Source organism: Lynx rufus, unplaced genomic scaffold (genome assembly GCF_022079265.1).
Source record: "Lynx rufus isolate CCGP_SWC_20201006 ecotype Redwood Valley unplaced genomic scaffold, mLynRuf1.p SCAF_6, whole genome shotgun sequence".
Classification (NCBI taxonomy): Eukaryota; Metazoa; Chordata; class Mammalia; order Carnivora; family Felidae; genus Lynx; species Lynx rufus.
The window spans coordinates 21,798,828-21,825,817 of NW_025814878.1; the positions used below are offsets into that span (position 1 = coordinate 21,798,828).

Consider the following 26,990-nt stretch of genomic DNA (forward strand, 5'->3'; position numbering starts at 1 on the left):
TCTTACTCATTTTGTTTCCCTTGAAATGTCAACAGAGTTTGGCCTTTCATGGGCCATAAGTAAATAGTCACTGAATTCCCATGTCTATATCATGCGTCCTTTTTTGTTGTGAAGGTTGGAGCTCCAGAGACAATGCATTTTTTTATCTGCATTCTGTTTCCTACTTAATTTTGGTATGTTTATTTACTTTGTTATTTTTTTAAGTAGGCTCCTTGCCCAGTATGGAGCCCAATGCAGGGCTTGAACTCATGACACTGAGATCAAGACCTGAGCTGAGATCAAGAGTAGGACGCTTAACTGACTGAGCCACCCAGGCACCCCCATTTTGGTAAGTTTAAAGCAGAATATTCTTTTTGTCTTAATTTTTAAATGTTTATTTATTTTTGAGAAAGAGAGACAGAGAGTGAGCAGGGGAGGGGCAGAGAGAGAGAGGGAGACACAGAATCTGAAGCAGGTGCCAGGCTCCAAGCTGTCAGCACAGAGCCTGATGCAGGGTTCGAACTCACAAACCATGAGATCATGACCTGAGCTGAAGTCAGATGCTTAACCAACTGAGCCACCCAGGTGCCCCTAAAGCAGAATATTCCTTATATGCTGAGCAGACACTTAATTATACCAAATTTCCCTACTGTGGATAATTCTATCTGCTCTATTGAGAAAGACCTGTGGCTAGGTGCCCTATGTCTGGCCTGGAGTAAGGAGACTTTTGTGTTTGTGTGAAGAAAGCTCAGTCATAATAATGATATCTGAGAATCTTCCTCTTGGGGTGATTGACTCAGCATGATCCAGTATGGTTGTGACCCATCATGCCCTCTCCCACATGTGGAGCTAATATGAAATGAGTTGGGAAAACTGATTCACATCCTCATATGCAGAGGGACCCTGTTACAAAAATCTAATAATACTACAGAATTCCTGGCAAAATAAGTGCTTCCCTGGGGAAAGGCAAGGCTCCCGGCTCAATGCTTATTAAAGGTATTGTGATGTAGTAGAAAGCTCATTGACCTTGGATTGGAAAGGCCTTCACTCGATCTCAGCTCTACCACATATTAGCTGTGGAACCTCATATAGGTTACTTGGGCCTCTCTTGTCTGTAAACGATGACAAGTTGTCATGACACACCTGGAAGCAAGCACCCAGTGGCATGCACAGCATAACCAGAAAGAACAACTGACAAATGCTAGTAAAAACATCAAAGAGCATAGAGAGATTTTTCATTTAAAAAAGACCTAGCACCATTTGTAGACGTAAGTAGTATCTATTGTGCTGTCAGCGACTACCCATATGCATGGTTCATATGTCAACTTGGCTGGGCTTTGATGCCGAGACATTCAGCCAAACACCAGTCTAGATGTCACTGTGAAGGTATATTTTAGCTTTTACATCAGTAGACTTGGAGGAAAGCAGATTTACTCCCCATTGTGTGTAGGCGTTGTCCAATCTGTCGAGACCTTAAGAAGAAAAGATTGAGGAATCCTACTGGCAGGCTGCTTTCAGACTAGAGCTCCAATGTCAGTTCTTCCCTGGTCTCCAGCCTGCTGACCTGCTCTGCAGATTTGGGACTTGCCAGACCTCACAACTGTGTGAGCCAGTTCCTTAAAATAAATCTCTATGTAGATACACCTCCTATCGGTTCTATTTCTCTTACACAGCCTGCCCTGCTCACTAGGTGGTCATTAAGTGTCAGGAACTATATCCAACTCATCTTTATATCCTCAGCACCTAGCCCAGTGCCAGATATATGGTAAATATTCATGCTTATTGAGCTGAAAAAGAATAGCTCGCATTCATATACTATTTTGTAAAAATCGTTACACTAATCAATGGCTCTACTTAGTTCTTCATTCTTCAAATATTTTTCAGATGACCACGCTTAATACTGATGATGCAGAAAGTCAAGACAGAATGGCTCTTCTCTGGCAGTTGTTTAACGGTGGGTTGGAGTGAATGGGGCTGGTGCATAAATGGAGGGTAAAACTGGACACTTGGGACCCAGCGTATCCAGGCGAGAGAGCATGAGCTCCTGGTGTAAAGCAGGGGCAACTGGAAGAAAGAGGAAGGGATGAATTCAAGAGAGAACTAGGATATGGAAATAGTGAGAAACAGGAGAGCAAGGTGTCTCCCATGACTCCCCGGTTTCTGTCTGAGAAGACGTGGGAGGAGCAGAATTTCTCATCAGCTCATCTGATCCTAACATTCCTCAACATCACAAAATACAACCCCTTCCTTTAAGGGATGCAGACACTGAGGATGAGAGGGAACAGATCAACTGCTCCAAGCCTCATAAATCAGGAGCTGGCAGAGCTGGTATCAGAATCGCAGGCCATACCGTCTGGCTATGATGCCCTCTCTTCAGCTTCCATTATGCAGCCTGGCAAACCCCCTGGGCAGTGAGGAGTGAGGAAGGGCCTTGGAGCATCCCTGTGACTTCTCTATGGTGTCACCTCACTCCCTTGAGTGGTCAGATAGCAAACCAGCCTGTCGCCCTATCTGGATGTACAACTGAACTTCATAAACGACCCAGGAGTCATTCACTTCCTTTCCAAGAAGCTACAGAGAGTGAAGCAGATTTGCTGTGCTTTCAGTTGGTTGTCCTAGATGGGAAAAGGAGGGACATTTATTTGCAGTCAGAGAGGGAGAATGTTAATTGGTAAAAACGAAAGTACATTTTCCCCCAAAGCGTGAGGTCATCCTCTTCCTATTTTTAATTCAGAAGTGCCCTACATGGAATCAGTGTTCCCTTTCAAGTAAATGACAACATTTGACTTGTTGTCCTTTAAAGCCTGCCCACCCATCCCCTTCCTGCTCTCTCTGCTGACCAGTTATTAACCCCGGCAGCATGAATCAAGGAATTCTAGCAACCTGAGCCCTCTCCGTAACCTGGCAGTTGTCCAGCAACTGGTAAGGAGAGAACTGCTTTCTCTTTCTTGCTCTGAGATGGACCTGGAAGCGGGAACCAGGAACCAGGAACCCAAACCCACCTCTGGTCTCCCACATCATTTTCCAAGTCCCTCTTTGTCTGCCTCTCAGCTCTCATTGTCTTGACTGTCTTAACATGGCCCCTAAGTTGAGGTGACCCACAGACTGCTAACCTGTCTTCGAGGGCACCTGTTCACGTAGCTCGACCTTTGCCTGGGTCTCAGTTTCTGATTTTTTTTTTCTTTTTTGACAATGCTGCTGCCCCCAGACCAGCTGGGCTCATGTTTAATTCATCTCAGGGCTAATTCTAGCCAGGTTAGGGAAGGGGCATGGCAACTTTGGCCTCCCACCCCAGGCCTTCCTGCTGTCATGGTGACTAAGGAATGGTGGGGGACAATGGTTTGTGTCCCCCTCCCTGCCCCAAGCTCAGGGCAGTCATGCCAGCCTCCAGCACCTGTTCCCAAAGAGCATCCTCATAGGACACACTAATGGCAGAAACACAGGTACGAGGCCAGTGGGAAAGAGGCATGGAGATGCCTTGCAAGCAGGCAAGGAGAAACATGCAAGCATCAGGATGCTCCTTTCCCTCACTTGCAAGGGTCAGGATTGATCCTAATACCTGGTATATGCCGGTTATTCCACTATCTTCCAGGTGGGCACACCAAGACTGACGTCCCACAGCAGAGAGGTCCAGTGCCTCTGAGTCTTCGCTCCTGCTGTTCCCTCCGTGTGACTTGTGCTGCCTTCTTATCATCACCTCAGTTTCTGAATTCTTATCTAAGCCCTCCAGGACACTTATTTTTCCAGCACCTCCCCCCACTCCCTGTCTTGCAGGACTGCCCTCCCGTTAACCACTTAGCACAGTGGCAGAGTGGTTACCAGGTGATTCAAGCGGAATTTAGAGCTCTGCAAAACACAAGTGCTCAACATGTGTCAGGTCTTTTGACTCCTGCTTGACTCTGAGCCTTGCTCATCCTGGAGGTTTACTTCATGCACCATTTGGGACATCTTCAAACTGGGGTTTCAGGCAGCCCTTGCCATCCTAGAATGAGTCTCGGATGGGGGGCTAAATCTGAGGTCGGCTGGGCTCTGACCCAACACCTGACTTATTCCAGTGGGAGGGTAGTTCTAAGGCCAGGCCTCGGCCCCTACCCCCACCCCAGCCAAGTTCAGCTGTGATTTGAGAATCACGACTTCCTGGGTCTCAAGGGGATGGCAATCAGATCTTTGCCAGATGGCGAGGCAGCTGGATGCTACTTTTGCATAAAATCACTACAGAGTCTGTAACCATTAGAACTACCATTTTCATGGAAGCCAGCTCAACCTTGTTAATTGAGCAAATCTGGAGCAACTCCAAACATCCATCCAGTTGATGAAATTGGTGCTCTCCAAGCATGCCACATCATTTTGAGTCCAAATTCAAAGTTTAATCTCCATTGGTGGTGTCCTGAGAATTGTCGTCCTGAGCATTGGGAGACGGCACAGGAAATATCGACGATCACCCCTTCATCATCAGATTGTGATTTGTGAACTAACATTCCTGGCCAGAAAAAGTTGGAAGAGGCTAAAACTGTCTCTTAGCTCACATTTTTTTTTGCAATTTAAAATCAATGATATAATTAGATTTCCGTATCCTACTGCTTAATCCTTTGTTTAGATTTCATGCTTTCAATTATTCGTATCACCTTGGGTTTCCAGTCTGGGCAATTAAGAGTTGCCACCTTGCACAGGAGACTCCCGATGTCCCTGGTGGAAGGTCACGGTGATGTCTAGCAGCCTAGGCTGAGTCCCACTCCACTGGCTTCCAGAGCTCTGCTTGCCCTTGGGTGTTTGCTGTCGGCTGGGCTGTGTTGCATAAGGTCAGAGCCTGGAGCTGCCACATCCACAGCTCTGTCCCCAGCACTGACTCAGTGCCTGGCACTCAGAAACTGCAGAATAAATATTTATTGAGTGAATGCCTCGAGAGCAATCAGCGGCTGTGTAATGGAGTTCTTTGTCCTTTTCTACAGCAAATGGATCTCAAAGGTCAGGAATGAGAAGGTGAAAACGGAATTGAAGCAGATTAAATCAAGGCACAACATTGTCACCCATGGTACATGTACATCTGCACCCAGGGTTCTGCTCAGAGAACCCTCACAGAGCTTCTTTCTCTCTGCGCCACCTTTTTAAAATCTTTATTTGCGGGGAGGGGGGGCAGAGAGAGAAAGGGGGAGACCCAGAATCCAAAGCAGGCTCCAGGCTCTGAGCTGTCAACACAGAGCCTGATGCAGGGCTTAAACTCATGAACCGCGAGATCATGACCTGAACCAAAGTCGGCCACTTGACCAACTGAGCCACCCAGGTGCCCCTCTCTCTGCTTTTAAAAGAAAACTGGACAGTCTCCTGCAGTTCCAAAGTAGAGTGGAAAAAAAAAAAAAGCAGTGGAGAGAGGGGAGTTCAGAAGGAAAAGTCCAAACACCCTCTTCCCTATAGTAATATTAAAAACAGTAAAAACAATAAGGCTAAATTGTATTCAAGCACTTTCCATGTGTCAGCAACTGTACTGTACATTTATTATTTTATTAATCTTCGCAACAAGCTTATGAGACAGATATTATTATCATGCCTATTTATGGATGAAAAATAGGAGCTTGAAGAATTTAAATAATTTGCTGAAGCTGGTAGTTAGGGAAGCTGGAATCCACCCCAGGTTTGTCTGAGTTTAGCCACAGCCACATAAGTGTTGTGTCTTTGTTCTTTGCTGCTTTCAGTATTTAAGAACAAGGTGCAAGTCTCATGAGTTGTTTCACTCAGAACACCTGGCTCAGGGTCATGCATATCATGTGGAGATAATAAATATTTGTTGATTTGGAAGTAGAGATAGTCAAAAGGCACTAGGATAGGGTTATCACACTTGAAAATAAGCACACATGAAAGGAAATTCCAAAGCCAACTAAGGGAAAGCAGAGTGGTTAAGTGGTCTTGCAGCTCACAAAAGACACAATGTATCATTAAAGGTGTTTGGCACTCTTAGCATTAAGTCAAAAGAGCATTTTAAAGTGGCTCCAACGTGTCTCCCTGCTTAAGTTTTTCTTTCCATTGGTTGTATGGACTGAATTGTGTCCCCCTGAAATTTATATGTTGAAGTCTCACCCTCAACGTGACTCTATTTGCAAACGGAGAATTCAGGGAGGTAATTCAGGTTCAATAAGATAGAAGGGTGGGACCCTAATGCAATAAGAAGAGGAAATAAACCTCTCTCTCTCTCTTTTTTTAGATTGCTTCTTAAACTGCTTTATTACCTTTACAGCATGTAATAAACATCTTTTCCTGCAAGTTGATGAAACTTCCCTGACAGAAAAACTTCCAGAGTAAGGCAAAATGGAATCTCTAATCAGAAAAATGACATAACACCATAGGTTCACATCAAGAAAATGCAACTTCGGGAAGCAGGGGGGTTATTATTACTAATCTCAGCATTGGAGGCATAAGGCAAAAACTCATCATGATGGTCACGGTGAGGGGGATCTCCTATAAGAATGGGCAAACTGTACCTCAACTGAAGCTCCCTGATTTCCTCCTTAGCCACCTCATGTCATCCGTGAAAAGTTCCGTATCATCTGTGTCTCCATCTGTCATGTCAACGTTATTGACAAGCTTGTTGGGCATATCCTCTCTACCATCATGGGCAGGTGGGGCCAAATCCACTCTAATATTTCCTCCAGGCTCCTGGCCTTCACCACCTCCCAAAGGGTGGGCTTCTTCTTCATTCTGCACTGGAGCCTGCCTTTCTCCTTCTCTTTCCCGGAGGACATTTTCCATGTTGAAACTTTTTTCCTGCTTACTTTTCCTGCAGGGATCCAACAGAGTCTTTCTCTCTTAGCCTTGAAATCTGCTGTGCCAATGGACCTGAATTTCTTGAACGCAAATGGACGACTTGCTGGGCGGGGGAGTCAAAACCACTTGCTGGATGGTGACGTGGTTTATTTATAAGGAATTTCAACATGGCTGGGACCCAACAGCTCACCCTCCTTTCTCTGCCCACCATTTTTATCAATACCTCTCTTTTTCTCTCTGCTTAAACACAGAGAAGGACATGTGAGGAGACAGTAAGAAGATTGGTCATCTACAAGAAAAAGCGAGGTCTCACCAGGAACTGAATTTTCTAGCATCTTGATCTTGGACTTTCAGCCTCCAGAATGGTGACAGAATACATTTATGTTGCTGAAACCTCCCAGTCAGTGGTACTTATTATGACAGTCTAAGCAGACTAATATAACAGACCACCCTACATTGTGTTATCAGAATTATACGCGTACAACAATAAACTCATCTCATGCTTTAAAAATCTTCAAGGTCCCCCATTGACTTGTAAGTCCAAACTCTTTAGCTTGGAACCTGAGGCCATCCTCCGTGTCACTCTTGTAGCAGCCTGCCCAGGCTGCAGTCCTTTACCACCTTGTTTTTAGCAAACATTCAGCGATCTTGCTGTCCTCAAGACACATCTGGCATTTTCTGAAGATGCAGTGAAGAAGCCCGGTGCCTTGGGGGGCGGGGGGCACATGAGTTGCATGTTAGGGCACAGCAGGATGTGACGGAGAGGAGCCATGTTGCAGACACGGTTACTGCCTGCCTTTCTTCCTTGTCAACAGTCCTCACTGAGTTTGGGGGACATGATAGGCCCAGGTGCTGAGTGAATACTAATGCATAAGCTAGGAGTTAGCAAGCTTGTTTCATAAAGGGCCAGGTGAAGGTAAACATTTTAGGCTTTATGGGCCATCTGGTCTTTGTTACAGGTCAGCCTTTCTAGCATGAAAGAGGTCATACGTCCTACATAAACAAATGAGCATGGCTGTGTTCCAATAAGACTTTATTTCTAATAGCCAGTGGGTTAGATTTGGCCTGTGGGCCATGGTTTTTCAGCCAGTTCCCGATGTGCCAATCCCTGAGCACTGACATTGTTGATCTGAGTCAAATCTGGAACTACTTTCAGATTTTCCTGTGATATGAAAGCGGGAAAATTGCATTTTTTAAAAGTCTTGCTGTTGAAATTGTAGGTTTTAAACCAATAGAATCAGCACCACCTGGGAGCTTGTTAGAAATGCAGAATCTGAGCCTGGGTGGCTTAGTCGGTTAAGTGTCCAGCTTCAGCTCAGGTCATGATCTCATGGTTCATGGGTTTGATATCCACGTTGGGCTGTGTGCTGACAGCGCAGAGCCTGGAACCTGCTTTGGATTCTGTGTCTCCCTCTCTCTCTCTGCTCCTCCCCCACTTGTGCCCTGTCTCACACACTCGCTCTCTCTCTCTCAAAAACAAATAAACTTAAAAAAAAATGCAGAATCTCAGGCCTCACTTCAGACCTCCTAAATCAGAATGTGCATTTTAATAAGAAGCTCCGGTGATTGGAAGATACATCACAGCTTGAGAAGCGCTGGTTGAAGCCACTGTTGATGGAACGTTCTATTCCTTGCAGCTGAAAGCATTCCTAACTTACACCAACAAGCAGGAACCACATCATGAACAATCTTATATACTTTGCTAAGGACTTTGATGTTTTAAGCAGGGAGTGAGAGGATACATTTTTTGGGCATATGTCTTCTTACGGAACAATGAACTCCTAAAAGATACAGTGTGTACCAAAGAAACAACTCCTGTAACTGATTCTACGCTACAAAGCCCACCAAGTAGGCCCTCCACCACTGGCGCACCGTCTGATGGAATTCAAAAGCAGTTTCTTCTGTAAGACCTGTTCTCCTGTCTATATCCCACTGCTCTGGGACCTGGAAGGATGCTCCGCTTCTGGTATATTCTTAGGGCTCAAAAGTGGCTGTGGGCTGTAACTCTGGGATTACAGTTTGGAACCTGAGTCTGTGACCTGCAGTTATTTACATTCAACACTGCCACCACTCAGCTTGGTTCATTTACTTTCTGAATGTGTACTCACCTCTTCCCTAAGACTATAAGCTACTTCACCGGAGGCTATCATATTTTCGGATTTTTGCATTCCTTCCACAAGTGAAAAATGAGAGTCAAAGATCTAAATATTACCAACTCTTCTGCAAGCTAAGTCTTATTTATGTTCTTTATGTTGAAGCTCCAGCACAACCCAGGAATTCTTTGATAAAGAATTAAGTACAAACATTTGCTTTTAGGGCTGCCCCATTTATCAAGTCACTACATCCTCCTGTGGTTTGTTTATGAAGTGCTACGATCCAAACACACACCACCTACAGCCCACTTGCGCAGTATGTGTGCTTGTGCTAACACGTGAATAGCACATCATAGTCAGATTTGTATAAACAGCACCTCGCTTCATCCACAAAAGACCCTAGGAATGGGTAAATTAATATCCCCATATTACTGATAACTAAACTGAGGTACAAAGTATGGATTACCTAGCGTAAGATCACACAGCTAGAAATCTGGTGGCAGTAGGAGAGGGGTGAGAATCCAAACCCAGAGTCTGTGCTCTGAACTGCTAAGCATTGTTCCCATGAACAGAGCTCTGGTAAGTCAAAGGCCAACATCTCATTGCCTTATTTTCTTTCCACCTGCAGGCATCTTCAGCTAGGATTTACATGTGATAAATAATTTATCCTAAGCCCAGAGACAATGAAAATAAAGTGTTAGAGCCACTGACTCCACGGTCAAGTTTGGTGAATGACAATGTCCATATTTACCCTTCCTCAGTAGGAGCTAATGAGTTCATCTATCAGTATTAAATCTGAGGAAGTACTTTATTTATTTATATTTTTGAGAGAGAGCAGGGGAGAGTGTGTGAGTGTGAGTAGGGGAAGGGTAGACAGAGGGAGACAGGACCCAAAGTAGGCCCCGTGCTGTGAGCTCAGAGCCCGATGCGGGGCTCAAACTCACAACCCTGAGATCAGGACCTGAGCCGAAATCAAGAGTCGGCCGCTTAACCAAGTAAGCCAGCCAGGTACCCCAATCCCTATAACTGGGGAAATACCTTTAACATCAAGTTAGGAGGGATTACTTTTTCTTTCTCTTAGCAGTTAAGTTAGAGTAGAAAGTTTTTCGCCATCATTTAAGAGTCTACAGGAAAGACTGTGGAAGGAGTGCCTGCAAATACAATCTTATTAATCTGTCTAAATTCCAGAGGCTTTCTGGCAAAGCCTGTGACCACATCCAAACAGTTAAAGTAAAGCACAGAACATGAAGCCTAGAGGTGGTGGTTTATCTCCGGATTATTCTGATCGTCGGCCCCAATTCCTGTAAGAATTCAGCTCGTGGCTTCCCCTGGCTCTGCCATTTTCTAAATCAATATGACCTCAGAAAAGGCATGGATCATCTCCAACAAAGGCTTTTCCTCTCCAAGAGATTAGAGCAATGACTTTGTGCCGAGCAAGTTAACAACAGAGGATGTGTTCCTTATGTGTGCCTTAAGATTTCATAATTGTACCTAAAGATTGCTTTCTTCACTCCTGACATCCGTTTTGGCCTCTTCCCCACTCTTTCTCTTGTCTCTCTTCCTTTTCCTGTCTTTTGTTCCTCGTCTGCCATCACCCAGTTGCTCAGACTGGGAACCCGGAACTATTTTTTTTCTGAATGCAATGAATAACCAGTCCTGCAGATGAGACCTCCAAAGTAGATTTCACAGCTACTTCCCTTCTTCTTTACGACTTTCCTCCAGTCCAGCCATCATCATTTCTCCATGTGAATGTCAACCCCTGGAAACACCTGGTGATACCACCTGGACAGCTGCAGGGCCTTTCATTCAACTCCTGCCGCTCACTCCTGCTCAGCCATCCTTTCCTCATACAAAGTCAAAGTGGCATGCACCACTCCATTGTCCGGTTGGCCTCAGAATACCATCCAAATCCATGTGGGATCTGGCTTTTCTCCAGCCTCAATGAGACCTCTCACTGCACACTAGCCAGACCGAGCTTCCAACTGTTCTTGCAGTGGGCCAAGTTCTTCTCCATTTCACAGACTTCTCTTCTGTTTTCGGCTCTGCAAGAAATCCTCCCACTTACCTACACACCCATCACATCCTTTAGGTCTTTGCTCAAATATGACTTCCTTCAAGAGGCCTTTCTAAACTTACACGCTAGCTTCCTATGCTCTTCACCTTTGTTTCCCTAGAATTCTTCATAGAATTCCTTTGTTTGTACATTTATGTATTTATCTCTGGCCTTTTGCGACAGATTGTAACCACCATGAGGTCATGGACCATAACCTTTTGGTTGATGACTCAGCATTGGGTCAGGTCTATGGTAGGTAAGGCCTTGGTTATTATTTGTCGAGTAAGCAAATCAACATAATCAGCCATACATGCACATCATGCACATCTCATGAACTACAAAATGGGTGTGTCTCTGGAAAACAAAAGAAGTTGTTCATGGGTTCTCAAAGATAAATGATAATTTAGTGGTGAGCTCTGGTGGGCCACCCACACATTAATACAAGACTTGATTCTGTGAAATGAATAATAGTAATGGAAATATTAGTATGTTTGAGGAAGCATGTGGGAAAATCACTTTAAAAAAGATGTCGAGGGGCACCTGGGTGGCTCAGTTGGTTAAGTGTCTGACTTCAACTCAGGTCATGATCTCACAGTTTGTGGGTTCGAGCCCCGTGCTGGGCTCTGTGCTGACAGCTCATAGCCTAGAGCCTGCTTCAGATTCTGTCTCTCCTTGTCTCTCTGCCCCCCTCTCTCTCTCAAAAATAAATAATAAAACATTTTTGAAAAAAAGAAAAGAAGATGTTGATGTATATACCAATATCTAGCACAAACACAAACATTTTTATGATGATTTGCTCCAGCAATGTCACATGTGTGCATTCCAGTGACATAATCCAACTTCCTCCATGCTACTAGTGGAGCAGAAGCAAGTGTGAGATATCGACCCCCCCAGACCTACGACATGAGATTTTTCTAGCCTAGGAAAATTGCCCACATGTCAGGGGTACTCTTATATACGCAGCCATTATAGCCAGAACATTGGACATCTCTTCCTCTGGGTACCAGTGTCTGGAACAAAACAGTTTAAGGCACGAAGCTAACGTTAATTTTACCTACTTGTTCACATATAGACATGTTAGTGGTTAAAGAGAAGAATATGAAAATCCTTGACTTAAAATTAACCCTTTACTACCAAGTAACATTTCCCACAGCATTCCTCAATAATGTTATTTTTCAATGCATAGCCCATTTTCTAAGTACTTTTATATCTAATGTAATCTGATTCTGGCCGGAGATTCTGGAAATCCTATTTTCCCTGTGCCACCTCCCTGTAGGGTTCTGCCCAAAGGGATCCTGGAGAGAGGCGGGAAGGCGGGAGCGGGGCGAAGGGACTTGGTCCCCCCAGTTTGCTTCTTGCCCCTGGCAGCACCAGCGGCTCTTCACTCAGGCAGTGGCCCTTGGTTCCAACCTCCAGCATCTTCCACTGCCCCACGCAGCCTCGTTGCTCCCACCCAGGAAGGTCAGCAGGGTACGGGCAGTGCTCCCTCTTGGAGGGTTTTAAATGCCACTTTATAACCCCACAAAGCTGTCTTACTCACTTGAAGATAGGGTCATACTGCAGCAATTTTGCGAGGTGTAGCGAGCGGGTATCTAATCCAGTGACTGCTAGAAGCAGGAACGAAACCTGGTTTCCAACTGCGCAATGCGCGTGCGCAGAGAGGGCCCCGCGACGCCCGTCCGCCCGCAACGTGACCACGGAGAGGCTTCAGCGGTTCCAACTACGCAATGCGCATGCGCAAAGGTGGACGCGCGCCGCCCGTCCGCCCGCAACGTGACCACCGAGCGGCTGCAGCGTTTCCCACTACGCAATGCGCATGCGCAGAGATGCTAGTCTGCCCGCAACGTGACCACGGAGCGGCCTGGGGAGCTGCCTGCCGGCCAGACGCAGCTTCGGAGCCCAGCGCGCCTGTCCCACGATGAGCTGCAGGTGCCACAAATCTCCCCCCGCGCTTCTCCGCAAAAACTACTGGGAGCTTTTGCAAGTGTAGCACACGAGTGTGCGTGAGGGTACCGGACTAGCATAGCCGTAGTCAATTTTTAAGGCGGTTATCCCGCTGATTCCAGATGAACTGACAAGAGCACGGAGTTCAGGGGGAGATTTCAAAGACAATTGTGGATTCTGGGAAATAGGGCCATAGGACTTCTAAGGGTTTGTGAACCCCAATTGTATTTATTAAGTGCTTGTGCGGCGCTTACCCTGTCAGCACTGCTCTGAGCACTTTACAACTCTCGGCTTAGTTATCCTCCTAATCATGTCATGAGGTGGGTACCCGCTGGCATCCCCCTCCCCACGTGTCCTTCCCTTCCGCCCCCTCCTCGTGCGGCCCACTCCCCACACCCCCTCTTCACACGCTCTTCCCCGTGCGCCCCCACCCGGTGTACCCCCCTTTCCCATGCCCCCTTCTCCCTGCACCCCCTCCCTCCGCGCGCCCCCCTCCCTATATACTCCTCTCTGTAAATTCTTCTCAGGGGGTGAAAGAAACAGCGTCAGCTTAGAAACATGACCTAGCTTCAAGTGATTCCTGGCTGGAACAGCTCACTTCCCGTGTGACTTCGGGCAGGTTATTGAAGTTTCAGCCCCTTCCTTAGTAAAATGATACTACTCCCCAGTTTTCTGCTCCCACAGCTAATGGCATCTCCATCCCAGGGACCGAGGCCTAAAGCCTGGGATTCAAGAAGGACTCCTCTCTTTCTCACTCCCACCCCCAATCCAGTACCAAACCCTGTCGGTTCTACTTCCAAGACGTCTAGAATCTTGTCACTTGTCATCACCTCTGCTGCTACCTCCTTGTGGGAGCCACCGTCATTTTTGCCTGGGTCACTGCAGTTCTCTCCCAACCGGCCGCCACGCTCTGTCCCTGTTCCTGTCCACTCGGTGCAGCCAGACTGATCCTGTGAAAATGTTCATTGGACCACTCCCGTATTCAAAAATCTCCAATGGAAAGCATTTTAGAGTGAAAGCCAACGGTGTTACAAGGACATGGCGGGCCTTGTAGGGATGCCCCTGCGACCTGTCACCTTGTCCCCCACAGGCCAGCTCACTCCTGGCTGGCCACACCTGCCTCCTTGCTGTTTGGCTGCTCCTGTTTCCAGAGCTTGCCAGTAAAGCTTGCGGCTGGACTCCTTGCACATCTGGTTCCCGTGTCTGCAATCCGCTTCCTCAGGATTTCTGCCTGTCTTGCTCTCCTGAGTCCTTCAAGTCTTTGCTCCGCTGTCGCATTCTCACTCAGACCTTTCCTGATCACTCTGTTTGAAGTCCTCCCCCTCCCCTCTTTGCTCTATTTCTGATGCTGTAGCACTTTTCATCCTTGTCACATGGGAAATTATTTCATGGCCACGACAGCCTCTAAGTCCACAACTAGGCAAGCTCTCCTGGAAAGGCTCGCAGATCCAATTAGGATGATTGAATCACATGGTTTATTAAATCAATTGAAACTCACACAAAGAATGATGGGGTTCCTTTACATGCTTCACACAGCACATGGTTAGAAAAACCATAGTACCTGGGTCCACAGCGACACCGATACTCAAGATGTCTGTTTCTCTCCCACACCACCGTACCCTGATAGTTACCAGGACCAGAGTTGACTTTGATCACGGGGTCTCAGCAGACAGACAGGGTGTTTGGAAGTATTACATGGCCCTGGCTGTTGCTTGTCAACCAGCCTTCTGAGCAGCAAGGATTTTGTGTTCTTTGGGCAAAGGTCACTTAGGGCCAGAACACATTACCTAGCTGTGTGGCCAAATTAAGAACTCACGAATACTGAGTATCGTTCGCGTATTTTAGTATCGTGACTATCAGGTATCCTGGCCCTGCTGTTTCTTCCTATCTGTGTTCTACTTCATCTTTCTAACACACCTCGCTTACCACTAATTTTCTTATTTATATATGCTCACATAGGAGTTCCCTCCGTATCAGTTGTTTTCTTCTACTGCTGAATTGAATATCCTAAACAACATGGCAGATGCACCTTACAGCCTTCCAATGGGTCTCATGGTTTGGCTCTTTATTTTGTTTATCGTCTGTCTCACCCAACTGGGACAGACGTGCCATGAACAGAGAATTTGTCATCTGTGTTTCTCAACCAATGTGTCTCAGCACCTGCACGTGCACCTGGTACAAAGTAAAGACTTAAAAACTAAAGGCCGAAATACGGATACAATTCTGAAAACCATGACGATAAAGTGAAACAAGGTGTGAACTGCACTAGAACGGGAGGGACAGTGAGTTGGAAGAGGAAGAGATGAAGAAAGTGAAAGCCAGGTCCCGCAGCCCCTGTCCTGCCGGATGCCAATCCCTCTCCCGGCCGGGGTGTGGGCGTCGTCGTACTTATTCTGAAACTGGGGACATCGCCTCCCCTGGAAACGGTCACATTTATTTCTTTGCTCTCCAAGTGGCTTTTCCTTTGCCCACCTCACTCTCAGTCACACTAGCTGTAATCACGCATCTTGAAGTAATTCAATGAAGCAACTGTCCCGGTTGTCCTGAGACTTCAAAGCCATTGTGAGGACTGGTACTTAAAGCGACTTCAGGTATTGCAGCCTTGAGCGCCCAGGGCCATAGGCCTCGTGTTAGAATGTTCTGCTGTTATAACAAAATACTACAGACTGGGTGGCTTAAGCAAGAGATATTTGTTCTTCACGGTTCTGGAGGCTGGGAGGTTCAAGATCAGGGTGCTGACTGATACGGTTCTGGTGAGGACTCTCTTCCCGGTGTGTGCTCCTCGCTGTGTGCTCACATGGTCTTTCCTGTGTGTGTGCAGGGGGGAGCTCTCTCCCTTTGCCTATAAGGCCATCAGCCTTGTTGGATTAGGGCCCCACCCATATGACCTCATTTCATCTTAATCACCTCCTAAAGACTCTGTCTCCAAATACAGTCACATTGGGAGTCAAGACTTCAACATAGGAATTTGTGGGGGCACTGAGTTCAGGCCATAGAAGGCCTGATTTCTGCTGAGCACAATATCTTTTTTGATGCTACTTATCAACTTAAAAATTATGCATTTCCTGTGAAATCCACAGTTAATCCTTTGCAACTCCTGTCCTGCTTCACCCATTTCATTGCCTACCTCCTTTAGAGATTTAAGGTTTGATCCTTGGCCTATAGGTTTAGCCAGCAGCTAGATTTTCCCAGAATGAAATTTAGGACATACGACGTCACGAGTATGAATGTGCTTATGGATGAATAGGACAAAATGCCTGAGGTTAGGATTGTTCTGGAAAAGCATGGATATATGTATAACAGTGATGATAAATGATAAATGACAGTTCTCTGTTTCTATACCCCAGTGGTTTGGGGAGAGCTTAATTTAGCTTGCTGTTTAATGCCTCTCACGTTCAACCAAAATCTACTTGTTAAATTAAATTTTTGGATAGCAAGGAGCTTATAGGTGTTGGACTATAGAAAATACACAGGTTGACAGCTGACACAGCTTTCCGCGGCAGAATTTGGCAAGTTTTCTTTGGCCATGATCCAAAGCAAGAAATTTAACCTTAGAACTCTGTACACAGAGATGCACCCTGATCTATTCTAATTCTCTTCTCTTCTCTTTTCTATTCTATTCTTCTACAATGCCTGTTATGGCTTACCTAGTTGGTTTCCAAAACAGGAGTCAATTGCAACTGATATCTTAAAAAACACTGTCCTAGTGGACCAGTCCACTAGATTTTGGTTTCCTTTTTGCTAAGAAATATTTTGGTTAACCTGAAGGTTTTTTCTGTTTTTGTTTTTTTTGTTTTGTTTTGTTTTTGCTGTTGTTGTGTTGTTAAAATACATATAGATACTAGTCTTGGCTACAATCTGGAGAAAATGATTTCATCCTCTTGGACACTTATCTCCTGAAACTTTTTTGGCCACAGATCAGAAATTTTCAGAACTGGAAGTGGTCAGGTCAGTATGCATCACTCGAATTCTTGTGCTCATGTGAAAGCTCCCAGTGTCTGGTAATAGGGACCCTAGAGAGGTAAATCACAAAAATGGGTTTTTCTGACTTTTGACTTTTCTGAACATAACTAGTCTTCAACTTAGTTTGCTAACAGCCTACTTGCCAAGATCTCATTCTCCCTTAAAAAGCTCGCAGTGTGGTTTTTGTTTTATTTTGTCTCTCATTTCCTCCCTGTTTTTTCCAGGTCACAGTACCACCGTTGACTTGGTGATTGTGGTTTGAGGTCACCAAGAAGCTTAATCTAGTGAGGGAGGACAAAAACCCCAAGATTTTATTGCACACTCAAATCTCCATCTGATGACAAGGAAAGCTTCAGAGGAGCTCAAGAACTAGTAGAATTTTCAGTGGACTTACCTAGAGAAAATTAAGGTTGAATCCGCTAGTTGGTGAAGAAAGGTGGATCACGTGCTGCCATCTATGGGCGATACTGTGAAACAGCAGAGTTTTAAGTGTTGGCAATTTTTAATGCCACTTGTTTTTACAAAATCCTGTTTTGGAGGGGACTATAATTAGTTTCACTTATTTTCCAATATTTTATTTCCCAGGCAGCTTGGCTTCAAGCTAAAGCATCTGTAGATGGGAATGACCCATCTTTCACCCTCATGAAGCTCGCCTGTAAAGTAGACCAAAGGGAAGGGGGAGTTCCCAGTCCGTCTCATTACTGTCCAAGTCGCCACACTTCCCCTTCAGGACGGTTTGAGGGGAGGTGAGACTGTCTGCTTCTGTCAGAGAGATTTCAAAGAACATACTGTTCCCGTGCTTTAGATCTTTCTGATTGCTTCATGGGTCTCCTGAGATGACCAAATGTTATGTGCAAAAGGCAGCTTTGAAGCAAAACAAAATATTCCCGCCCTCTTTGGAAGCGTGTTGATTCTAAACACTGCACCATTGTGAATAGGTTTATTTATTAGTGAGGGAAACCAGACATCAGGGCCCTGCTGCTTCCATATTTAAAGGGTCCCTGTTCATTAAAAAAAAAAAAATGAAGACATACCCAAGTAGAGTTAACAAAATTGTACATCCGGAATGTTTACACTGGAATATCATTATCATTCTTACGGAAAAATGCAATGCAATTTGTGTTAACCATTACGTAAGTGTAAGATTTATTTCCAATATTAATTCATGAAGCACTATAGCAATAGAATGAATTGCTATTGCCATGGAATGCAAATTTAAAGCAGAGGGCTAAGCCCTTAACTCAATACAAGGATACATCAGTGAACAAAGCACACTAAAATCCCTGACTCTAGAGCATACGTTCTAGTGGAGAGGGAGGGGATACACAGTGGATAGATTAAGTTAATTGTGTATATAGCATGGGAAATAAGTGCTATAGAAAAAATAGGGTGCAAGGAATGGAGATCAAGAATGTGTGTGGGGTTGAAGGTTGTAGTTTTGAGTTGGGCGGTCATGGTACACCTTGTGGAGCTGGCATTTGAGCAGGGACTTACAGTTCCTGATGAGTTAGCCATGTGGGTATAAGAAGGAGCATTCCAGACAGGGGAAACGAGCAGCTTGTGCAAAGGCCCTGAGGCAGTATTCTGAGGTGTGTGTGTGGGGTGGGGGAATGGGGACTAAAAGGAAATGAAGTTGGAGAGAAATGCTGGGAGGATGGCTTCGGGTGGCTCGTGGGCTTTTACTTTTTTACTTTGGCTTTTATTCGTGAGTACAGTGGGGAAATCATTGAAGGCTTTGAGCAAATGAGGAATATAATCTATATAGCTTTTAGAAGAATTATGCTAGCTGCTAGTTTGGAAACAGGCCATTGGGAGTGAGGGCAGACACCAGGCATGGTTAAGAGATGAGTGGAGTAGCCCAGGAGGGGGATTCTGGGGCTCGCACTGGGCTCACAGGAGAGGTGATAAGAAGACACCTGATTCTGGATATAATCTGAAGATGGAACCAGCAAGGTTTATGGATGTAGATCTGTTGTGAGAAGTGAGAAAGGGAGGGGCAAGGATGACCCGAGGCTGTGGGCCTGAGCACTGGAAGTTTGAGCTGGCGTCAACGAAAATGGGGAGGACTGAGCGTAAAGTAAGTTTCCGGGAACATATCACAGCTTCTCTTGGTCCTTTCAGGGGGTTTTGGGGATATATGAACAGCCTCACTGGGTCATACAATCAATAGTCTAAATTTACAGCTTTTTGGGACACCTAGATGGCTTAGTGGGTTAAGTGGCTGACTCCTGATTGCAGCTTAGGTCATGATTTCACCGTTCGTAAGAGCCAGCCCCCTGAACGTGAGATCGTGCCCCGTGTCAAGACTCTGTGCTGACAGCATGGAGCCTCCCTGGGATTATCTCTGTCTCTGCCCCTCCTCCTGCTCCTGCATGAGCTCTCTCTCTCTCTCAAAATAAATAAATAAACATTTTTTTAAGTTTTTTTTTTTTAAATAAATAAATTGACAGCTTTTTGGCTGCAAAGCCTTCCTCTGTGAGAAGGCCTTCCTAACCCCATCTTCACAGAAAGTCTCCCCGGTTCCATCATGACTAGCAGGTGTCCTTCGTAGACTCCTTCACACTTTGTACTTCTTTGCACTGTACACTGTAGTTATGATTTTATATTTGTGATTATTTGCTTAATTTCTATTTCCCTTACAAGGCTCTAAGTGCCATGCGTATGGGGAGTGTGTCTGTTTCTCCTTCCAATCCCATTCCCGCCTGCTCAACAGGCCTGGCACATGATAATCTTCCAAGAAATATTAGTTGAAGAAAGGATAGATCACAGTGAGATTTTAGGGGCCTTACAAGACCCTCAGGAGCCCAGAATTTTTTTTTTAATTTTTTTTTCAACGTTTATTTATTTTTGGGACAGAGAGAGACAGAGCATGAACAGGGGAGGGGCAGAGAGAGAGGGAGACACAGAATCGGAAACAGACTCCAGGCTCCGAGCCATCAGCCCAGAGCCTGACGCGGGGCTCGAACTCACGGACCGCGAGATCGTGACCTGGCTGAAGCCGGACACTTAACCGACTGCGCCACCCAGGCGCCCCTGGAGCCCAGAATTTTTAAGCCCTCGGAACTGTCCAACTACCCTCAGTTTATTTAACTACTCAGACTGCTTTAGGTCATGGACTTTTAGGTGCTAAACACAGGCAGTAGTGGAGTGGGCCCTGTTCTAAGAGGCGGCTGTTCTGGGAGAGGGAAGGCACAGGGCCTGGGTACGTGCATCCTGAAGGAACAAATTTGCTTTGCCTACCATGCCTCTGTGCCCCAGCCATTTGCTCTCGTTCCTTCTCCCGCGGCAGTGTCTGGATAGTTTGCTCACCAACGATTCCACTGTTGGAGGTGTCAAGGGGGAAGGGCACGAGCTGACTCTGCCCCCCACCCCCACTCCATGGTCCTGCTCCCAGGGCAACATGGACCTGGCCTGGGCTCCGGGTCACTTATGCTTCTTCCCATGGATTTTGGAGCCAGAGAGAAGATGGGAGGTCCATAGACTCCCAATAAGCAACATACCTCCTCGCTCTCCTCTGTCTCAAAGTTCACACCTTCCTTATTTTCCACACTGTATGTTACAGGTCCTCTGGCTCTTAATTTCCTTCTCACTCCCAGGTTTACTCTAAGGCAGGGTTTTTGAACTTCAACCCTATCGACATCTGGGGCTGGATAAGTCTTTATTGTGGCTTGGGGGACAGTTGTGTGGTGTACAATGTTTAGCAGTATCTCTGGCCTTTATGCTACAGGTGTCAACAACACTTTCTTTCTCAGTTGTGACAGCCAAAAATGTCTCCAGACATTGCTAACTGTCACCTGGGGGGTAACATTAACCCCAGTAGACAGCACCGGTCTAATGTGTGGCTGTATTTTGTAGAATGCCTTGTGACCCCCTGCTCTGGAAGGCCTCGCTGCTCTTGCCCTCCCTTGACCCATCTCCTCAAGTAATCCTGTTCTGTCGATGATGCTCGATCAGAAGGGTGGTTCTGGCCTCTCTCTCCACCAACCACTTCAACCTGCAGCCCTCAGAGCTGCCCTTATAATCTTCCGCATCCCAGCTTTCTGATGGGTTTTGGAAGCGAGGGTAGTGCTGCTCTTTTAGACGTTGTCTGAACCTTCACCCCTGTAATAATCATGTTTTTATTGTCTGTATTCAGTATTTCCCTTGTTAACTTAAGAAATGCTTTTTTGTTGATTATAATACTGATGATGGAAAGCTCACAAAAGTTGTTAGATGCCAAAATAATCTTTGGCAGAAAAGCCTGGGAAACTCCCGAGTCAGTGGGAAAATTACTGGGTTTTGTACGATATGACAAGCCATCGCGAATCCTGGGAAGGGGGTTGTTAGCTGGTCTGCAAATGGGGAAACTGATGAAACACAATTTGTTATGAACAGTTACATGAAATGTGTGGTTCAGTAGAGATAGAAACAGATCTCAGCTTTCCAGACTATAAAGAGGAGAAAGAGGAGCTCGGAGAAACTTAGAGCCCAAGGGCCCTCCAGAAATCAACAAAAGTCCCTCATTCAGGAAATAACAGAACATCGGGCCAAGAGAATAATTGCTTTGCCCAAGGGATGTAAATAGCACTGGAGTCTAGATTTGAATTCAGATCTCTCAGTTCTCTGTTCTGAATTGTTGTCATGTTTCCTCAATCCACAGCAAAATGGGAAAAATCAGGACAATTTAGAAAGGTTTTTGTTAATGTAAATTACTTAGATTCTAAAAACTGTCCTTTATCTCGAGATGTATGCCCTTTAGGCCCTTCTACTTGTGTGTGTGTGTGTGTGTGAGAGAGAGAGAGAGAGAGAGAGAGAGAGAGAGAGGGAGGGAGAGAATGTTGTCTCTACTAATAAATAGTGGCTCTAGATGTATTTGGAGTTTTGGGGGTTTTCTTAATTCCCTTATTTTGGCAATTCCAAAGCAATTTACCATACCACCCCTTTAAAACAACAACAACAAAAATCTGGGAAGCACTGACAGAGTCCTTGTATCCAGAGAACAGTTGAGTTTCTTAGGTTTTCCTAGAGTGTAGGGCAGGGTATACAGGCCTATTGGGTAAAAGAAGATGAAGCCCCCCAGGTGGGCAATCCCTATAAACAATGCTGTCCAACAACCCAGACCTGGCCTTCTCTGGAATCACCCTTCTTCCTTCCCTTCACCCCCTCTCAGTGGATCAGAACTTTCTGGAGTCCTTCAGCAAGACTCCTGACATGGCGCCCCTCTGGGCCACCAAGATGGCTGTATCAGGTCTGACTAGACTCTTCCGTGTATCTGGCTGGAGTGGGTGTGCTTTGGAGTCTGGGCCACCCCTTGTTCTTTCTGGCTGTGACTTCCTCTAGAATGCAAAAGGTTTAGGATATTAGTTCTCCAATTTTCTTAAGCCCTCTGCTTGAGAAAAGACTACCAAAATCCAGGGAAAAACTTTGTGATCCTTCTAGAAGTTGTACAATAACTGCTCCTTTGTATCCTTCGCCTCTAGCTCGTTCCTGCCCCCGGGAAATGGGGGGGGGCAGGGAAAGTTACCAGAAAAGCTTCTTCAGGCTTGACTCCCCACCAAAATGTCCTGGCATACCAGGTTGACCTGACTATTCAGATTCCACATTTACATCTTAACAGAGGTTTCTGAAAATGCCAAACAATTATTCTCAAGAGGTGAATGAAATGGCAGGCTGGCCGCCCACCCCCCACCAGGCTGCAGTTAGCTGGGGGTCAGCGCACCATAAGCCTGTGAGTGTCCTTCAGATCATGCGGCCTCAGCCGCCAACCAGCACAGAAGGAAGGATATGAAGGGTTTTAAAAGAGGAAGGTGAAGGCGGCATGTCTCTGAGATCTGCAAGTTTTCAAAGGAAAAGGAAACCGAAAAAGGAAAGAAATACGTGGTCACCATTTATCTCTATAGCCTCATCGTCGAGTTGAATTTCTATCCACCCATCCCACTGTGTAAGGGGCCAGATAGCTCTTCCCTGGGTAGACTGTTCTAGTAAAGTGACATCTGGGCAAGGATGAAGCTGCCTTTATAGATCGGCTATTACTTAGACTGTTGCAGGTGGTCTCACATGTCCCCCCCCACCCCAAGAAAACGAATGCAACCCCAGGAAGCAGCAGCTGCGAGAGGGGAGAAGGGAGCTAGCAATTATTGAGCAGCTTCGTGAGGGAGGCCACACTGAGGAGCTGTGCATGTGCTTTTCTCATTTTATCTTCCTGGCAGTCTCATGGCGGGAGTATGATTACCCTCACTTCACACATGAGGGGATGGCTGCATAGAGAAGTTAGGTAACTTGCCCCGTCACAGGGCTCAAGGAGGACAGAACCCACGTGCAGACCCAGACCTTCCTATCTCCAGTCTTCGCACAAGATACGGGGCATCTGGTCATCCAATGCATTGGAGAAATGGGGAAGGGGACTGTGGTTTCTGAGCCATGTTGGGACACAGAGAGATTCAGGATGGAAATGCTCCATTGGAGCCCATGCAAAGGTGGATGTTTGATGAGTGTGTATTTCTAACAGTTCCTGGAGTCAAGAAACATGTAAAAGTGTTTGCATGATGTCTTTGTTACAGAACTACTCCCCAGTTGCCTCATAATTCCATCTCAGATCATTAATATCAACTAGTGTCAGAGATATACACGTTTAAAGGTAGAAAAAAGTAATCTCGACATTTTTAAAAAGACATCAAATCTTCGGGAGCCAACATGGGCCATTTTGTGACAGCTCAGGAAATCCGCTGGCTTCTGCTTCGGATCTGAAGATTGTTTACATTCCAGTGGAATTCCTGGGAAAGTCCAGACCTCTCGGTGTTTTGAAAACAATGGCTTATGGAGATCAACCTCCCAGCTGCAGCCTCTGGGCAGGAGGGAAGGGCCAAGAGGGTCCCTCTGGGCGGTGGATGGCAGGTTTGCCTCTGGTAGGCTGACTCCTGCCCGATGAGCCACAGCTGGGTTCAGAAGATCATTGCTACACCCCTGGTCCCCAATGGCCATAAGTGCTGATAATTCCTACACATTTCCAGAGTCGCAGCCTTTTCCTGGACAGACTAAATACTTCTAAGGTGCGGCTACCTTTTGTTCCCTAAGTGGTCCTGGAATTAGAACCAACCGTAGTTTGCCTTCAGCGGCACTAAGTCCTTCCTTCTACAGAAGAGGAAACTGAGGCCCTGAGGAATGTAATACATTTGTTAAAAATTATATCGTTGGAGCCAAGCTTTATTTGTTTATTCACCACATATTAATCAAACTCTGTACTATGTGTAGGGAAAGAGCATCATCTAAACTCACAGTGTCTGTTAGTAAAGGAGGGATGGAGAAGGTCTATGCTGCAGTTTTGTTTAGTTATTCTGTATTTATATAGTGAAGGGAACCTGAACATCCGTGTCATGTTAATTGTAACTATGAGAGGCCAAATAGGAAATATCGTCCCTCATGCCAGGGTTGATTCACGGATGGTCTGGTCAAGCGGATGTGAGGGGAAATTTGCTGTGCGTTCTGGGAACGATTTTTCTTCCCCAAAGGTTGTCATCTGTGGATGCAAAGCATTGAACCAGGGGCCAGCCTCTTGACACACGGTGGCCAACAGAGAAGAGAGGTGGAGAAAAAAAAAAAAAAAACACCTAAGACCCTGAGGACATCATGGGGCTACTGAAAAACAAACTGGGAGGCCCCGCAACGTTTGGTGATGTGTGAGCTAATAAAATTATTGATGAAACCCGTTGAGTTGAATTTTCTGCTACTTGCAACTGAAAGCATCCTTCAACTATACTTGGAAGTTTTAGGGGCCAGGTCATGACTAGAGTTTCCATCTAAGGAGTTTTGTTTTCTCTTAAGGCAGTGGGGGGATGGGAGATTCGAAGACGGTGAAAAATCTGAAAGCAGCGCCTTAAGGAAAATCAGAAGGATGCTAAGGGACCTGAGACATGACGGCAGCAACCTCCCCACTCAGGTCACCTCTCCCCAGCTGTGCTCAGCAGCCCCAGAACAGCCCGGGAGAAGACAGGTCATTACAGGCAGCAAGGTTTGGGGTTTTTCCAGGGGGGTGCTGCTCCTTGCCTTCCTCTTTATTATCTTCCAGACATCAGTTCAGCTCAATATTAACACATGTCTACCATGTACGAGTCACTCCTAAGTTTCCATAAAACTAGAAGAATATTCTTGTGACTTCCAGGTTGGCCCAGATAAATTCAGAAGCTCTCACCCCAGATCTCTGACTTCATGGCATTAAATGTTCTTCAACTGGGGCGCCTGGGTGGCTCAGTCGGTTGAGCATCCGACTTCAGCTCAGGTCATGATCTCATGGTCCATGAGTTCGAGCCCTGCATTGGGCTCTGTGCTGACAACTCAGAGCCTGGAGCCTGCTTCAGATTCTGTGTCTCCTCTCTCTGCACCTCCCCTGCTCACACTCTGTCTCTCTCTCTCAAAAATAAATAAACATTAAAAAAATTTTTTTTGAAATGATCTTTGTGAGATTATATATTGTCAAAATGGAAAAAAAAAGAAAAAAGTCACATGAAAAAGAAAATGTCTCTGCAGGCTATTTTTAAATGTCTTTGGGTTAAAAGCAAAGGCAAATGGTGATCAGATGCCTTAGGTTTACTTTAAAAACACAAGACCGCCCAGTGTGGATACACTCATTCATTTATTCCGTACTCCAGCACTGAGTGTCCCCCAGGAGATGAGTTCGGATGTTACGAACACGGGCTTGCTTTTTTGGAAGTCAATGGAGGAAACAGTTAAAAGCTAATATTTACAGCAAAATCCAGAATTTACTCATGGCAAAGGGAGTCGTAAGGGGAGTGCCAGCTCCTCTTTGGATCAGAGGTGGGATAGGTCTGGTATATGGCCAGGGAGGTTTGTACAGGAGTCCTAGTAGACATTCTATAGGTGGGAAGGGTCGGCGGCACATTTTGTGCGGCAGAAGCCTGCCTGAAGGCCAGGGACCCGGAGAAGCCTGGCCTGTTTGGGGGCTGCTAGTAGTGTTCTGGTGCTGGAACCAGGAGGGGAGTTTAGGAGGACAAAGATCAGGGTCATTTGAGAAGCTTAGATTCTGCTGGAAAGAGGGAGCCACTGAGGGGCTAAGGAAGGCAGGTAATGCTGTCAGATTTATTTCTGGGAAAAGCGACCTGTGATAGCACAGAGGCTGAAGGGGGCACAGGGTCTGAAGAGTAAGGGAAAAACAGGCAAGTGTTTCGACTCATGAGATAGGCATTATAACAGGAATAGAATTCAAATTTTAAAACAGAATAGAGCCTGGCGTTTAAGGAACAGAGTCTATAGACCATCACATTTGGATTTACAAGTTCAAAGCTTATTTCCGAATCCTTTGTCAAGTTGGAATAGGCCTTGTGCTTTCTTGGACTGCTGATGCCTGGCAGACATACAGTCCAGTGACCAAAAGAAATTTTTGAATAAGATTACGTTAATCCTTGAGTTAAGTGATTTAAGCCACGCACACTCCCCACCACCAACAACAAAAAACCTGTGAAAAGGATCCAAATGCACAACCAAAACCACTCATACAACAGTTTCCTTTCGTCTGAAACATGCTTCCCACACACTCCGTCTGCCTCCAGCATGTGCTGAATCTCTCCGTCCTCAGCCCCAAGTGGCTCGTCTCTCTTGACCATTCCACGCCCTCCCTCTGCATCTGCTTCTATCACGTCTCCTATCAGAGAGACCCCATCTTTGAGGGGTTGGGAAAGCTGGAGAGGGAGGGGATAGCATCGGTGATGAATAGATCCTGGGAGAACAGGAGAAGGCTGGGGTTACTCCCACGTTAATGATTTTTGAGCCAGCATGGTACTTTCTGTCTTTAAACTTGTATTGTTTAGTCAGGCTTCAGTCATCAATATGAAATAAAAATTGAGACAATTATCTGAGTAATTCTGAAAAAGGGAAGAGAGTTCAGCTTGAATCATTCATTGATATTTTTCTTCTTCTTCTTTTTAATAGACTATTTTCTAGAGCAGCTTTAAGTTCACAGCACATTTATTTTAACAGAGCGGAAACGAGCACTCAACGTTCAGGAAAGTTCTGACTTCAGCAGAACCTTGCTACAAAAGATTTTATGGGTCACAAAATTTCCTCAGAAACAAACTGTGAAATGACCTTAATGCTACCCTATGGGCTTCATTGGATTCATTGACATGATGATTATAGTGCAGCTTGAAGCTAAGATTCATTGAGCTTTAAGTCTGTGCCAGGCCAGTTCTGAGGGCTCTACTTGTATTAAT

General features: G+C 45.7%; 1 long non-coding RNA gene and 1 pseudogene across 1 annotated transcript; one reads left to right on the top strand and one right to left on the bottom strand.

Annotated features, from left to right (window-relative positions):
• Positions 1–296: 296 nt before the first annotated feature.
• Positions 297–5,126, top strand: LOC124528701 (uncharacterized). The gene is made up of 3 exons (XR_006966215.1): positions 297–328; positions 1,864–1,933; positions 4,929–5,126. It is a non-coding gene; the product is annotated as an uncharacterized LOC124528701 (long non-coding RNA).
• Positions 5,127–6,319: 1,193 nt separating this feature from the next.
• LOC124529072 (protein BEX5-like) lies at positions 6,320–6,720 on the bottom strand (annotated as a pseudogene).
• Between the last annotated feature and the right edge of the window lie 20,270 nt (positions 6,721–26,990).